The sequence below is a fragment of the Ailuropoda melanoleuca genome, chromosome 15, assembly GCF_002007445.2.
Source record: "Ailuropoda melanoleuca isolate Jingjing chromosome 15, ASM200744v2, whole genome shotgun sequence".
In the NCBI taxonomy this organism is placed as follows: domain Eukaryota; kingdom Metazoa; phylum Chordata; class Mammalia; order Carnivora; family Ursidae; genus Ailuropoda; species Ailuropoda melanoleuca.
Genome location: NC_048232.1, coordinates 4,934,247 through 4,948,624, shown reverse-complemented (window position 1 = coordinate 4,948,624; position 14,378 = coordinate 4,934,247). Strand labels below are relative to the sequence as shown.

The 14,378-nt window shown below is 52.1% G+C and overlaps 2 long non-coding RNA genes across 3 annotated transcripts; both read left to right on the top strand.

Moving 5' to 3' along the window:
* Positions 1 to 1,350: 1,350 nt before the first annotated feature.
* LOC117796284 lies at positions 1,351 to 5,579 on the top strand. Its single transcript, XR_004620662.1, has 3 exons — positions 1,351 to 1,597; positions 1,954 to 2,033; positions 5,451 to 5,579. It is a non-coding gene; the product is annotated as an uncharacterized LOC117796284 (long non-coding RNA).
* Positions 5,580 to 11,346: 5,767 nt separating this feature from the next.
* LOC117796419 lies at positions 11,347 to 14,118 on the top strand. 2 transcript variants are annotated; one of them, XR_004620919.1, is made up of 3 exons: positions 11,347 to 11,582; positions 11,984 to 12,576; positions 13,028 to 14,118. It is a non-coding gene; the product is annotated as an uncharacterized LOC117796419 (long non-coding RNA). The 2 variants fall into 2 exon arrangements; XR_004620918.1 differs by having other exon boundaries at positions 11,347 to 11,716.
* Positions 14,119 to 14,378: the final 260 nt, after the last annotated feature.

The window sequence follows — 14,378 nt, the reverse complement described above, 5'->3', positions numbered from 1 at the left end:
TGATTTGCAAGAGTCCTTTTTATGTAACTTAAGTAACTTCACACAAAATTCAGATAGTAACAGTAAAATGTGGGGTGTATGATTCTAAGTGAAAGAAGAATGAAACAAGTAGCAATACTCCAGAGGTGATGTCTAGAAAACAGCCTTTCTCGAGATGCAGACACAGGGAGGCTGCTGGGAGATTGGCAGAGGGGGGCACAGCTGGGATGTGAGGTGTTGCTGCTTCCTCGGCAGGACGCGGCCATGTGGGAGCCACCCCCAGGGTTCTAGAGCTTCCATCTGTGTGGCCCACGGCAGGCACGGGCTTTATTTTTCCCCTGAAAATCCACAGTCAACTAAGGTTCAGATGGACGTGGAAGGCCTTGGCGCCAATTCCAGCCTGGGGGCTGCGCTGTCCCTGGGGTTCAGAGCCCCAGTTCTCACAGCCTTCCCTCCCTGGCTGACCTCACTGACAGAAACCGCTGTGCAAGTAGAGAAAAACACGCCAAACGCAGAGAAAAATGGACGTCTGCACTGTTGGTGTGGATGCGGTGTTTCCACAACCCCACATCCCTGACCTGACACAGGTGCACACACACTGGAAAAGGACAGTGGAAATATTTTCACACGTAATCGCTCCTTCTCAGACCTTCCATTGTACTCTAGTCACACCCTGTATGTTGTCTACACTGATTAGGATATAAACTCTCCAAGCGAAGCTAAGCCCCAGATGACAGCGGCATGAACACAAGCTTACTTCTCTCCTAGGTAGAGCCTGGGCAAAACCAAACTCGGGTGAGTCAGGTCAGACTCCCCGTGTCGGTGACCCAGACCCGCTCTCCTGCTGCTGCCATCCTGAGCATGCGGCCCTTGTGCGGGGTCCAGGCCAGCTCACCGGCCTGTGAAGGGGGCGAGGATGAAGGGAGTCATGCCCCTTTTACAGATGGCTTGTGTCATTTCTATTCACGCCCCATGGGCCACAGCTCAGCCACATGAGCACTAGAGCAGAGCTGAAGTTGGCGGACGATGAGGGTCTCTGCACTTGGCAGTATTCCTTCTCATAACTGTGACAATTTGAGTCATGCCTGTCTTTCCTGCAAGACTGAAACCCACAAGGTCCACAGCCCCAGCCTGTCTTGTGTGTGCTGTGGCATGGGCCCTCCGTAAGTAAGTGTTCTATGAACAAATGGTAGGGGCGAGTGCTGGACAAGCAACTTGTCTCCACCCTCAAGAATCCAAAATCTGAAAGAAGAACAACCCTTGGGACACCTGGCTGGTGCATTTGGCTAAGCGTCCGACTCTTGACTTTGGCTCAGGACATGAACTCAGGTTCGCGGGATGAAGCCCTGCGTCGGGCTCCACACTTGTTAGGGAGTCGGCTTGAGATTCTTGCTCTCCCTCTGCCCCTCCCCCCAACTCACGGGCAGGTGCACTCTCTCTTCCTCCTTCTCTCTAAAAATAAATAAATAAATCTTAAAAAAAAAAAAACAAAAACGCAAACCTTGTTAGATACCTGCACGGCGGGTGTGCGTGTGGTGAGGGCTGCTCAGAAGCTGCAGAGGACGGACCATGGGAGGCTGTCCCCAGGAAGCGGTGGCATTCGGGCTGGGACTGGAAGGTGGGAGGAATGTTGGTTTGTGGAGGTGATGGGGAAAAGTTTTCTGAGCGGGGTCCACAGCAAGGATATGATAGAGTGACATTTGGGGTGCCAGATAAAATGCAGGTCAATTTGAATTTCAGACAAATGAATTATTGTTCAGTGTCAGTAGGCCCCAAGTATCGCACAGAGCACTCATACTAAAAATGGTATTTGTTGTTTATTTGAAATTCAGATTTAACTGGGCATCTGTGTTTTCATGTGCAGGGTTTGGCAACCCTAAATAAAATGCTAATTCATGTATCAACTTGGCCTCTCTCTTTAAAGGGGGGAAACAATGTGTCCTTTAATTCGTTTTGTTGAACTTGATTCGTTAGCTGAACGTGGAAAAAACATGAAGTGAGCCGCAACCATTGCTGAAATAACCTCAAAATCTTGGAAGCCCAACAGAAAAAAGGTATGTTTCTCGTTGATAGAACGTCTGACACGCATATTCTTTGGTGGGTGCCCCCGTGCCCCCCGGGCCGTTTTCCCCTGCGCGGTGTCACCACCTCCTGGAGTCCTTTGTTTGTGGTCTCACAAACTGGGAAGGGCAGCCTGACAAGTCATGTGGCTGTTCGTGGGTGAGCTTGCAAATGGCCCACGTCAACGCTGGCCTCTTTCCAGTAGCAAAACCAGACAGGTGGCTCCACCCAGGCGCAAGGAGGGCCAGGAAACGTCCTCTTCCTGTGTGCCCCGAGCTCGCTGCCGCCGAGCCAAGAGCCAATGGAAGGAGCGCGGTTCTGTTCAAATCACAGCCCTGCCTTCCTCTGTCCATGAGACTCGGCACCACGTACCGGAATTTCCTCACTTGTAAAAAGGCCACCCAGTACCTCCCTTGCTAGGGCTGTCCAGGCGTGACGCCCGGTGTGCGGAAGGCACCGAGGCAAGAGCTGCTACTGTGGTATCACTAGTTTGTTTGCAACCTGTTGAAGGTATGTCCACAGCTAGCTGCATGCTGCTGGTTTCCCTTTAGCAACACAGAACCGTAGTGTCAAAACTTTTCACGCCTTAAATTTTTAAATCGAAGAAACCATCCAATCAAGTCCAGGTTCAGCCACGTTGAATAACTCGGTCAAGCTCACACAGCCAGCTGTCTCAGAATCCAGCCGGCACCCGGCTCCGTAACCAGGGCGCAGCGCTCACCAGTGTCCACGCTGTCGCCCGGGCGTTTGCACATGAAGGGGTCAGGCTGCATTCGCTCCGTTTTTCAGGCTGTCAGGAGAGCTGGCTGCTTGCCCTCTCAGGTTTCAGAGCTGGGTGCCGCTGGGATGGGCTGGAACACCAGGTTCCCGCTCCGTGCGTTCACGTTGCCTGCATGTCACCTGGCAAAGAGCCTAGGAAATGTCCCGACTTCCCACTGGCTTCAGCACCGCGCCTGGCCACGTGGCATGGCTGAGTCCCCCTCCACAGGCCTGCTCACTCTGCCCAGCGATTCAGGCGATAGGCTCCACCGAAAGTGGGTTGCTAATGACAACAGACAACGAAACGGCCTGACCACATTTTCCCCCTGCTTTGCTTTTTGGTTTTCAACTTGGTGTCATTTAGCCATGTCAAGGGAACTTAGGAGGCTGAACTTTCAGTGACCCAGCAACGGAGCCTGAGATCATGAAATGGAATCTTCCGTGCTCAGCACCTGTACCACTTGGGTTAATTTATCTTTACCATAGTTTTCCTAGAGACGAGGCAGCATGAGCTCAGGAAGGGAGAGGTCAAGACGGACAAGACTTTCCCAGACATTCCGGCTTTGTGACCTGCTGCCACAGCCTTGGCTGGTTTTCGGTGTTGGCCTGGCCCAGCTGCCAGTGTCCAAAGATGGGACAGGGGCTGAAATCAAATGTTCTCCCAGCTCCTGGGGATACACAATAATTCCCCCTGTCCTCTTGACCCAAACATGAGGAGGTATGCATCCCAGGCAGAATGGTTAACCCACAAAACATCCCAAACCTGTTCTTCTTTACAGGTTATCTCCAGTGAGTCACAAGATTCCCTTCTCTAGTCTGGACACACTTTCACAGGGCAAAGTACAGTAGAGATTGTCCCCCCACAGCAGATTGGCAAGTAGTATGTTCAAGGCTATGTGATAAGTGAAATGCCTAGTACTATAGAAAGGCTCAAAAAATACCTTTGACAACAGTTAAATGAGGTTTATGATTTAAAGCAAATATTTGAAAGGGTGTCCCCTGAGAGAGAAATGACCATTGCATCCTGTTTGCTCTGTCTCCCGGGAGGGAGGAGCGGACACCCTGAAGTGTGGGGTGCCCTCTGTGGTGACCCACATGGATCAGACAACTCCAGGCCTCAAAATTGAAGTATTCCTAGAGGAACCAAAGACTCACTATAGTTGACTTTAAAAAAAAAAAAAAAAAGTTGAGAGTGGCTCCCATGATAACTTTTTTTTTTTAAAGATTTTATTTATTTATTCATCAGAGATAGAGACAGCCAGGGAGAGGGGGAACACAAGCAGGGGGAGTGGGAGAGGAAGAAGCAGGCTCACAGCAGAGGAGCCGGGATCACGCCCTGAGCCGAAGGCAGATGCTTAACCGCTGTGCCACCCAGGCGCCCCTCCCATCATAACTCTTAATAGAGGTCACAGCTAAGTCCAGCTCCCCTGGTGCGATCATCCCCTCTGAAGCTGGTCCGTGTTCTTCCTGACGGCCAGCTGTACCTGTGTATGCATAACTTCCCCTCCAGTAAACAGGAAAAACAGAAGACGGAGAAGGCAAGTTACGGGAAGGAAATCATGACTGCAGATGAAAATAGCTGGGTGATTTCATTTGTCACTGAGGGAGGAAGGAGGAGCCGTTTGATAGAAGAGCGGCTCTGCATCATGAGAAAGAACGTTTGAAAAGCTAAATACGGTGCTGGTTTGAAATCGGGTGTATGCAAGCCTCAGCTTGGACCCAAGCTGCAAAAATTAGACTTTTTTAAATGAAATTACAAAAAAACAAAAAAAAACAAAAAAAAATCGAGGGTAGCTAAAAGGATGATTTACCCCTTTTTTTAAAAAGATTTATTCATCTGAGAGAGAGATTGAGAGCACATGCAGGGGGCAGAGGGAGAAGCAGGCTCCCCACTGAGCAGGGAGGCCAACGCAGGGCTCGATCCAAGGACCCCAGGACCCCAGGACCATGACCTGAGCCGAAGGCAGTCACTCGACTGACTGAGCCACCCAGGTGCCCTATGCTTTTTTTAAATTGCTAACCCCAAAGTTAATATATGATCAAGTGTAGGAAAACATAAAAAGGAAGAAATGCCTAAAAATGGGTTTCAAGTGTTTATTAAAATAGAAATATATACATGTAAATAACGCAAGTAATATAAAAACGTGAACACAGAAGCTGAAAGGTCCTATTAGCCTTCTTCCAGAAACAACCGGAATTAATGGCTTAGTGGACAGCTTTCTAAATTTTTATATGTATGAACCAAATACACGGTGGGGGAGGGCATTATAAAAAATATGATTGCCCTTTAATACTTTATTTTATTTATTAATACTTTCTTTTTGGAATTCACTTTTTTCCCCCTAACAGTGTCTTGGACATCCCTCCGTGCTAGACTTTATAAATACTTAAAGTGTAATTACTTTTTAACTGCTACGTAGGGCTCCACCGAGTGGGTAGAATTGCAGGTGCATATGTTAACCCACATTTTGTTTAACAGTATCTTAATCATACTGGAAGGCAGCGTTAGAGGATTCAATGTAACCATGCTCTCATTATACAAATTCACTACATTTCGTGTAGTTTCCCTGCCTGTGCCCATCCTCGCGCACACACATGCACACGTGTTTTTTTTAATTGATGAAACTAATTTTATTTATTTATTTTTTAAGTAGGTTCCACGCCCTTTGTGGGGCTCAAACTCACAACCCTGAGATCAAGGGTCTGATGCGCTATCGGATGAGCCAGCCAGGCCCTGCACACATGTTTGAATCACTGTTCGTGGAACCAGGACCTTTTCTCTGAATCCCTCCCACCGGGGGCTAGATCCTGCAGGGCCCTAGGGCGCGGGCATGGCTGGGCTTGCCGGGGAAGGCAGGACAACCGAATGCCAGGCCAAGATGTCACTTGCGAGGCTCTCCAGCTGCTTGGTCATCCACAGCTGAATTTAAGTACATTTCTTTGTACAAATTGTAAGTATCCTCGTAGACATCCAAAGGCTCTCATTTTTGTCAGGTGATCTTCCGGAGGGTAGACTCCTTTATGCCTCTCCCGGTCTGACTTGGTTCACATGGTTTTGGGACAGCGCGGAGCTGTGCGGTGATCTGACCTCGCTGCTCTCTGTTTCTCTGGGGCCAGGCAGGAAGCGGACTGCGATTTCCTGCAGGCTCGCCCCGCGGCACAAGAGACACCACCAACACGTCCTCCATCCTCGACGTTAACTCAGCAGAATTAGCCCAGGACCTGGGCTCTGAGGAGGACAAAGTGGAGGCGTTCAGTTCCTGGTAGATGATAGTATGTTATTCTTTTGGGAGACAACATGTGCTTTACGTTAAGAAATTAAATAGTTTATGTATTTAGAAATCTTGAAAATGGATGTTAAATACTATGTATTTCTTAAAATGCTTACGAGGAATTTAAAAATCTATAACAGATATTTAAAAACCGAAACTCAATCATTAAGTTTAATATGAACAAAGAGAAATTGCAGAAAGGGGTACAGTACCTTCTGGAAACTTTGAGGAAAACAGTTTATGTATAATTTGTGTGCCATACAGTTTGCCCAGGGGAAGCCTGCAGTTCAGTAGTTTCTAGAATATTCACGGAGATGTACGGCCGCCACCACCGTCCACCCTGGAGCATCTTCATCATCACAGGGAAACCCCGTGCCCTCCTCCAAGCCCCACAGCAGCCCCTGCGGATCCACAGACAGCACGGAACCCCAGTCTTCCTGGAATCAATCTCCTTACGTGTACAAAGGACTCAGTAACACCGCCTTTATGTGGTGATCGCAAGGACTGAGGAACCAGCATATGAGAAACACCTGCTAGGGCCTGGCCAGAGCAGAACCCCCAAACAGTAGTTTGGGTGTTTTTTAAGATTTTATTTCTCTATTTGTCAGAGAGAGAGAGCACAAGCAGGGGGAGCAGCAGGCAGAGGGAGAGGGAGAAGCAGGCTCCCCACTGAGCAGGGAGCCTGATGCAGGGCTCGATCCCAGGACCCTGAGATCATGACCTGAGCCAAAGGCAGACGCTTAACCAACTGAGCCACCGAGGCGCCCCTCCTAACAGTAGTTTGAATTTGTGTCAGAAGGAGTTGGAAAGAATGGAACACGGAACAGATGGGATGGTTAGAGAAGAGGCCAGGAGAGGTCTGGGTGGGGCATCGCAACGGGGGACCCCAAACCGAGGGAGGAGAATGGGCAGTGCCTCCTGTCCCACTGAGCCAGCAGCAGCCGAGTGACACCTTCCAGGAAATGCATGCCCGTAATCCGGGCTCCGCACAGTCCATCAGCTTCTGTCTGATTCTCTGTCAGTCACCAGGGATTTCCAGGGAAGCTGGGGATGAGGCCCCTGGGCCTGAACCCTTGGTAAACCTAACAGTGAGGCCCAGAGCAACCGGTGGCCCCTTGCCCCCTGTTCCCTGACTCTGCAGGGTGCAGCCTAGACCTGAGCGGACACTGCTGCCCACGACCCCTTGGCACAGAACGAGGTGCTCTGTGAAATGGAAAGAGATTTTCCTGCCTGGCAGCTCAGCGGTTCTCCCCAAAGGAAAATGAACTTTGTAACTGTTTCGTCCACACCACAAGGCCACATTTGTTGCTGGCCCCCAGGGAGCCGCGGTGACTGGGCAGGGAACACGCAGGCCTTTGATAATAGTCCTTTGTCCCGGCCTCCCCACGAGAGTAACAAACACAGCCGAGACTCCAGGGCGGACCCTGACGTGGAGACCCGATTTTACAGTGAGAAGCACCAGCGTCTGTGCAAAGAAGGAGGAAACAGGAACTCTGGGCTCCTGCTCACAACCATTCGGAGGAAACCGACCCCCAGAGAAAACCCCTTCCCCAGAGAGGCTGTCCTGAGCCACCCTGAGCTCGGTCACCTCTCCTCCCCTGGGCAGCCTCGTCACAGGCTTTCCGTGGCTTACGCACCAGGTCAGAGGCTCGGTTTTGACGGGGCTGAGCCTCACATGGCAAAATTCACCATTTCAAAGTGAAGGACGCAGTGGCATTCTGCGCATTCCCATCGTTGTGCAGACACCACCCCACCCTAGTCCAAAACCTGTCTGTCGTCCTGGAATAAAACCTGTTTGAGCAGGTGCTCCTCGTTCCCCTCCCCACTGCACCTGCATTACCCACCTGCTTTCTGTTTTTGTGGATTTACCTATTCTGGAGATTTCATACAAATGGAATCACACAAGAATCACACAAATGGGATCTGGGTAGGACATCTTTCACTTACCATAAGCGTCAGAGCACGTATCAGTCCTTCATTCCTTTTCTGGCTAAATAGCTCATTGGACGTCTAGACCACGCTGTGTCTGTCCATTCATCTACTGATGGACACTCTGAGTAACCAGAAACTGGGGTGTACAAGCATCTGTTTGAGTCCCTGCTTGCAGCTCTGGGCTGCATACCCGGGAGTGGAGCTGCTGGGTCATAGGGTGATTCCGTGTAACTCTTTGAGGAGCCCTCAAGCTGTTTTCCACAGTGGTCGCCCATTTCACATTCCTACTGGCAATATATGAGACTTCCAATTTCTCCAATCCTCACTCACCTTTCTTTCTTTTTTTTTTTTTAAAGATTTTATTTATTTATTTATTCGACAGAGATAGAGACAGCCAGTGAGAGAGGGAACACAAGCAGGGGAGTGGGAGAGGAAGAAGCAGGCTCATAGCAGAGGAGCCCGATGTGGGGCTCGATCCCATAACGCCGGGATCACGCCCTGAGCCGAAGGCAGACGCCCAACCGCCGTGCCACCCAGGCGCCCTGCTTTTTTTTTTTTTTTTTTAATATGACAGCCATCTAATGGGTGTGAAGGTATCCCATGGTCCTGCCTTGTATTCCCTCATGACTAAACATGTGGAACATCTTTTCATGTGCTTGTTGGCCATTCCTATGTCTTTGGAGGAGGGTCTATTCAAGTGCTTTGCCCATTTTTTTACCTGGATCGTTTGTCTTTTTGTTACTGAGTTGTTAGCATTCTTCACCTATCGTGGATGAGATCATCTGCTTCCCCCCCCCAAAGATTTTATTTTTAAGTCTTAAGTCATCTCTATACCCAATGTGGGGTTTGAACTCACAACCCCAAGATCAAGAGTCACACACCCCACAGACTGAGCCAACCAGGCTCCCCGAGTTCAAATGCTTCTATTATTGCTCTTAACACACTCCTGCTACTTACACGTCTGCCTCCTGTCCCAGGTGGAGGGCTCCTCAAGGGCGGGCCTGTGCCTTTAAAACAAAAGCAGAACACCTTGAGTCCCTGAGCCTGGAACAGAGCCTGGCCCAGAGGAGCATAACTAGTGTGTGAACGATCTGTGGGATGAACCAGTCATGAGGTGGTCGTAGGACAAAAACATGACTCATCCTTAGTGTTCACACTAAACTCTTCTGTGTGCACCGGAGTCTCAGCACTTTGGGCTCTCTGCTGTGGCTGGAAACAGCTGGATGTACAGCACACCGGTTAAAAGCCATGCGGGGGCATAGGTTTTTCCCCGATCAGCTCCCCTTCCCTTTCTTCAGGCTACAGAAGCCCTCCTTCCTGTGGGAGCTGACTCCATGTGGTTCAGCTGGGGCTGCTGCCCACCCAAGGGCAGTCACAGGCCAGGCCTCACCCCTGACCCCCTGAGGGGTGTAATGATGGGCCTGGGACCAGCCACTGGGGCGGCTGGCCGGGTCATGAAGTGTGGTGGCCATGAAGCCTATGCAGTGTCTGGAGAGAAGGACAGACCCCCACCCCCCCACACACACACCAGTGACATTCTATTAGGCTCTAGATGGGTCATGCTGAAAGCCAACATTTAGACTTTTAAATTGTGTGACCCAAAATATTCTCTTCCTTAAGATGGTCGGACTTGGGTTTCTATAATTTGCCACAGAAAGCCAAAAGAGCCCAGATTTGAGTGTCAGACCTTTGTTTGAATCCCTGCTTTGCTAGTTGCTGGTGTTGTCATTCGGGGCAAGGCACTACGCTCTCTGTTTCCTCATCTGTAAAGCAGGGATGGTTGTGAAGCCTACCTCGCAAGACCGTGCTGGAGCGGACACAGCTCCTGCAAGACCCGGCAGCATCGGCCTCGTGGACAGCAGCGTGCGAGCTGCGGGCGTGGGTCTGCCCAGCGTGGTCTGCTGCCGTTCGCCCCTGGGCCCTGCTCTTGTCCTCTGTAACCAGCCTCTCGGCTTCTGTTGCTCCTTTGTTGTGCACATTTATGCTGCACTAGACTCCAGGGGGCAGGGCCTGTGACCGCTGTGTACACCGCCCTGCCGTCCTTACCCCGCAGCCACTCAGGATTTCTGGAACCAGTGACTTTCCCACTAACTGACCACATGACTTCAGCAAATTGTCTGCTCCCACTGAGGTCCCGTCTCTAGCCACCCATCTGTCCATAAGGCTGTCACGCTCAGTAACAGAGGACCCGAAATCCAGCTCTTCTCTGGGATGTGGGCTTAGGGACCCCCAGGTAACTGGTAAGACATTGTCCCTGGCGGTGTGTGCAGATGTTTCTGGAAGAGACGAGTGTTTGACTGGGTGGCTCTCCCCGGGGGAATCATGTCATCGGTCGAGGACCTGAATAGGACAGAAAGGCAGAGGAAGGACGAGTCTGCTCTCTGCAGACTGGGACATCCACCCCCTCTTACCCTCAGACACCAGTGCTCCTGGCTCTTGGGCCTCAGCCCCAGACTGAGCAACAGCACTGGCTCTGCGGGGCCTCCAGACGGCAGATCGTGGGGCTTCTCAGCTGCTGTAACCGTGTGAGCCACTTCTAGAATAAATTTTCTCCCACCTGTCTCTCCATGTATCCTGTTGGTTCTGTTCTTTGGAGAATCCTGACAAACAGAATCTGCTTCTTTCTCACGTTTTGTCCTCTGGCAATTCACCAGTGACCAGACCTGCGATATGCATGTTTCTCCCCACGCCCTCCTGAGAGCGGTGATCGGCCTCCTCGGAGGTGCTGCGCGATCCCTGAGCTAACTCCCCTTCCTGGGGGTCTCCTGCGGTCGCCCTCACTCTCTGCCTGGAGGAGGTCCCTGCCTTCATGGCGAATCCTTCGTCCTTGGAAGGTTGTTCCTCCCTTCACCCGCCTCCCGCACATGATTGCTTAGCCCCTATGTGGGCCAGGCCCTGGGGGCAGGTGTGAGGGGGCTCCCCAGTAAGTGTCCTCAGATGTGAAGGACCTCAGGACAGAGCCAGCCCTCCCTGCTTGCAGATCACAAACCTGCCAATTCTTACACTGTTTTGGTCTTCATGGAGGGCTGCCCGTGGAAGGAAGGCGCGTCCCCTCTGGCTTCGGTGTGCGTGGGGAGTGCACGCCCAGCTGAAGCCTGTCACGGTCTGTTTGCTGGAAGGGCTGATCGCCATCAGAATGGGACTGCTCTGGGAGAGCCGTCACCTGGCCTGGCTGCTACTGGCTCATGTCCAAGCTAAGTGAAAGATGGATGAGAGGGACAGCAGGCTAGTGGATGGGGGCAGGGTCCATTTTGACCCTTTTCCTTTTTTTTTTTTTTTTAAGATTTTATTTATTTGAGAGAGAGGGAGAGAGAGCACAAGCAGGAGGAGGAGCAGAGGGAGAGGCAGAAGCAGATTCCCCGCTGAGCAGGGAGCCTGACACAGGACTCGATCCCAGGACCCCGGGATCATGACCTGAGCCAAAGGCATATGCTTCACCGCCTGAACCACCCAGGCGCCCCAGACCCTTTCCGTTTTATCTGATGGCTTCAGCACAAAAATGCAGGAAGTGACTTCATGGTCCCTCCCTCTGTCTGCAGCCGGACGCCCTGGCCTCTGCACTTCGGTGGTTAAAGGAAGGTATTGCTCACCTGCCCCATACTTCTTCCCCCCTGAACAGCTCCTGAAGCTCTCGCAGCACCTTTGGGTCACGACTTCAAACTGGCCGGAGGGGGAAGCAGACTGACTGCCAGGGCCGGGCCGGGTCCATCCAGGTGCAAGCAGCTCTCGGAGGGAACAGAGGCAGTGGGAGGGGAGGGGAGCTGCGTGCAGGGGTGGGGCCGGGGGCATGCAGAGTCCTAGAGTTATCTGCCCTCTCAGCAGAGCTTGTGGACTTCGGGCCTGGCCGTTGTGGGATGTGGGGGTGGCACGAGAGACACCTGGGCGTCTCTATCTCCTTTGTTAGGGCTCAGGGCTTCTTAATTTGTTTAGTTCCCTTAATATTTCGTATTAACTCAAGGCCTGCTGTCCCGGTGGGTTAGCTCTGTTCTGACAGCTGGAACGGGTTGAAAAGCATATCCAGGTGGGGATTAGCCAGTTCAACCAGCTCACCAGCTGACTCCCAGTCTCAGCCCTGTGAGGAATGCAGTTTACACCTCAAGGCACTTTAAACCACGTGAAGAAACAAAAGGTCAACACTCGCAGGCAGCAAGAGGCTCCCTGGGCCACCGAGGTCACAGCCTGCTGTGGCTGCCTCGGGCTGCCGGCTGGCCCCTGGACGCCATGGGAAGGCCCACACTGATCGGTCCACCTGCCCAGCAGCCTTCTCTGCCTCTCACGCAATCGGGCTGTACTCTCCACCCAGTCCGCACAAATGGTTTCAGTGGGCACCGCCAGTGCTTTCCGCATGTGGCTTCCTCCTTGGTCTGGAGGCGGGGGCGTGACGCCCACGGGGCCAATCAGAGCCCTTTCCTACATCTGCCTTCGGTGGGCAGAGACACGATGAAGTCTGGTTTCTCTCTGCACGAGGCCACTAGGAGGCCAGCGTGGAGCGGGTCTCGGGTGGAACCCCCGACCCAGTGCATTCCTGGGTCTCTGCGCTGCTGCTCCATCGAGGGTTCGGTTACACAAGCCGGTAAGTTCCCGGCCCCCCGCTGGGATGGCGCTGGGGCTCGGCAGTGGGGGGGTTGGTTAGGGAGTCTCTCGTCAACAGCTGTGGAAGGGTGGGGAGGGAAGCAGTGGGGGGCGGAGAAGCCGCACAGCCATCAGCCACGAGGTCGGCCCTGGGAATCCCCCTGGAGTGCTGGAAAGCTAGAGCGGTCCTTCCAAGTCACGGGGGCAAGAGGGCAGGTCTCTGTGCCCCTGGAGGACCCGTGCCTGGTGTGGGCCTGGGAAGGGCGTGGCCCCTGGGCAAGGTGGCCCTCCAGCTGACACAGCCCCTAGGGGGTGGGGGGCCGCCAGTGGCACTCCCGGCATTTTAGGTGGTGATTTATTCATTCGTGAACGGGAACTGGGTGATGCCTCAGAACACCCACATATGACCCCTTTCCCCTAAACTGCTTTGAATCCCATTTTGATTACAAAAGGGTCCTGACCCTTTGGAGGGAAGATTGTTCCTTCTGGTGAGAAGAGTCCTGTAGTTTCACGCCAGCACTCACAGAAGAGCAGCAGGTGACCCCAAGGACAAGAAGCACTCCCACAAGAAAGGAGAAAAACGCCGAGCTGTGGGAAAGGGCAGAGACGGCCTGTGCTGACACGATCCCAGCCTGACCTTGAACGAGGGGACTTTGGTGCAGAGCACTGAACGCGATCAGAAACCATTCATACTATGAAGGAACTTTAGACCCTGTGGCCCAGCTTTCTCCTTTTGAGACATGAGAAAACCAAGACCCAGAATGAGTGGGGTTTGTGACATCTAGTTTCGCACTGTGAATCGGTTTCCTGGGGCTGCCTCAACAAATGACCCCAAACTAGACATGTGTTCTTTCAGGGTGTGGAGGCCAGAGTCTGAAATCAAGGTGTCGGCAGCACCACGCTGCCTCCAAAGGCTCTCGGGGAGCATCCTCCTGTCCCTTCCAGCTCCGGGGGCTCCAGCATTCACGGGCTTGGGGATGCATCCCTCCTGTCTCTGCCTCCGTGGTCATGTGGCTTCTCCCTCAGCTGTTCTCCTGTCTGGACTCTTGTCATTTAGGGTCCATCCTGGATCCAGGATGATCGCATCTCAAAATCCATAATTATACCTACAAAGACCTTTTTGCAAATAAGGTCACATTCACAGCTTCCAGGCACATGGGGTTTTTGTGGGGCACCATTCAACCCCCTGCATGTTCCTTGCGGGGGAAATCCCGTGTCCTGCCACGAATGCAGAACTTTGCCAAAAAGGTGCAGGTTACTCTTTATGTGGGTGTTTCCATGAGTGTCCCCAAACTGTTTTCCACCTTCTGTCTTCATGAAGTTTTCTAATATTAATATAACCTACAAAATAATAGTAATCGTGCGGCTGAGTTTCAAGATGTCACAGAACTACTAGAGTGAGTAGATCTCTACGTACAGAAATGAAACCATCTGGGGGCACCTGGGTGGCACAGCGGTTAAGCGTCTGCCTTCAGCTCAGGGCGTGATCCTGGCGTTATGGGATCGAGCCCCACATCAGGCTCCTCTGCTATGAGCCTGCTTCTTCGTTNTAGGGTCCATCCTGGATCCAGGATGATCGCATCTCAAAATCCATAATTATACCTACAAAGACCTTTTTGCAAATAAGGTCACATTCACAGCTTCCAGGCACATGGGGTTTTTGTGGGGCACCATTCAACCCCCTGCATGTTCCTTGCGGGGGAAATCCCGTGTCCTGCCACGAATGCAGAACTTTGCCAAAAAGGTGCAGGTTACTCTTTATGTGGGTGTTTCCATGAGTGTCCCCAAACTGTTTTCCACCTT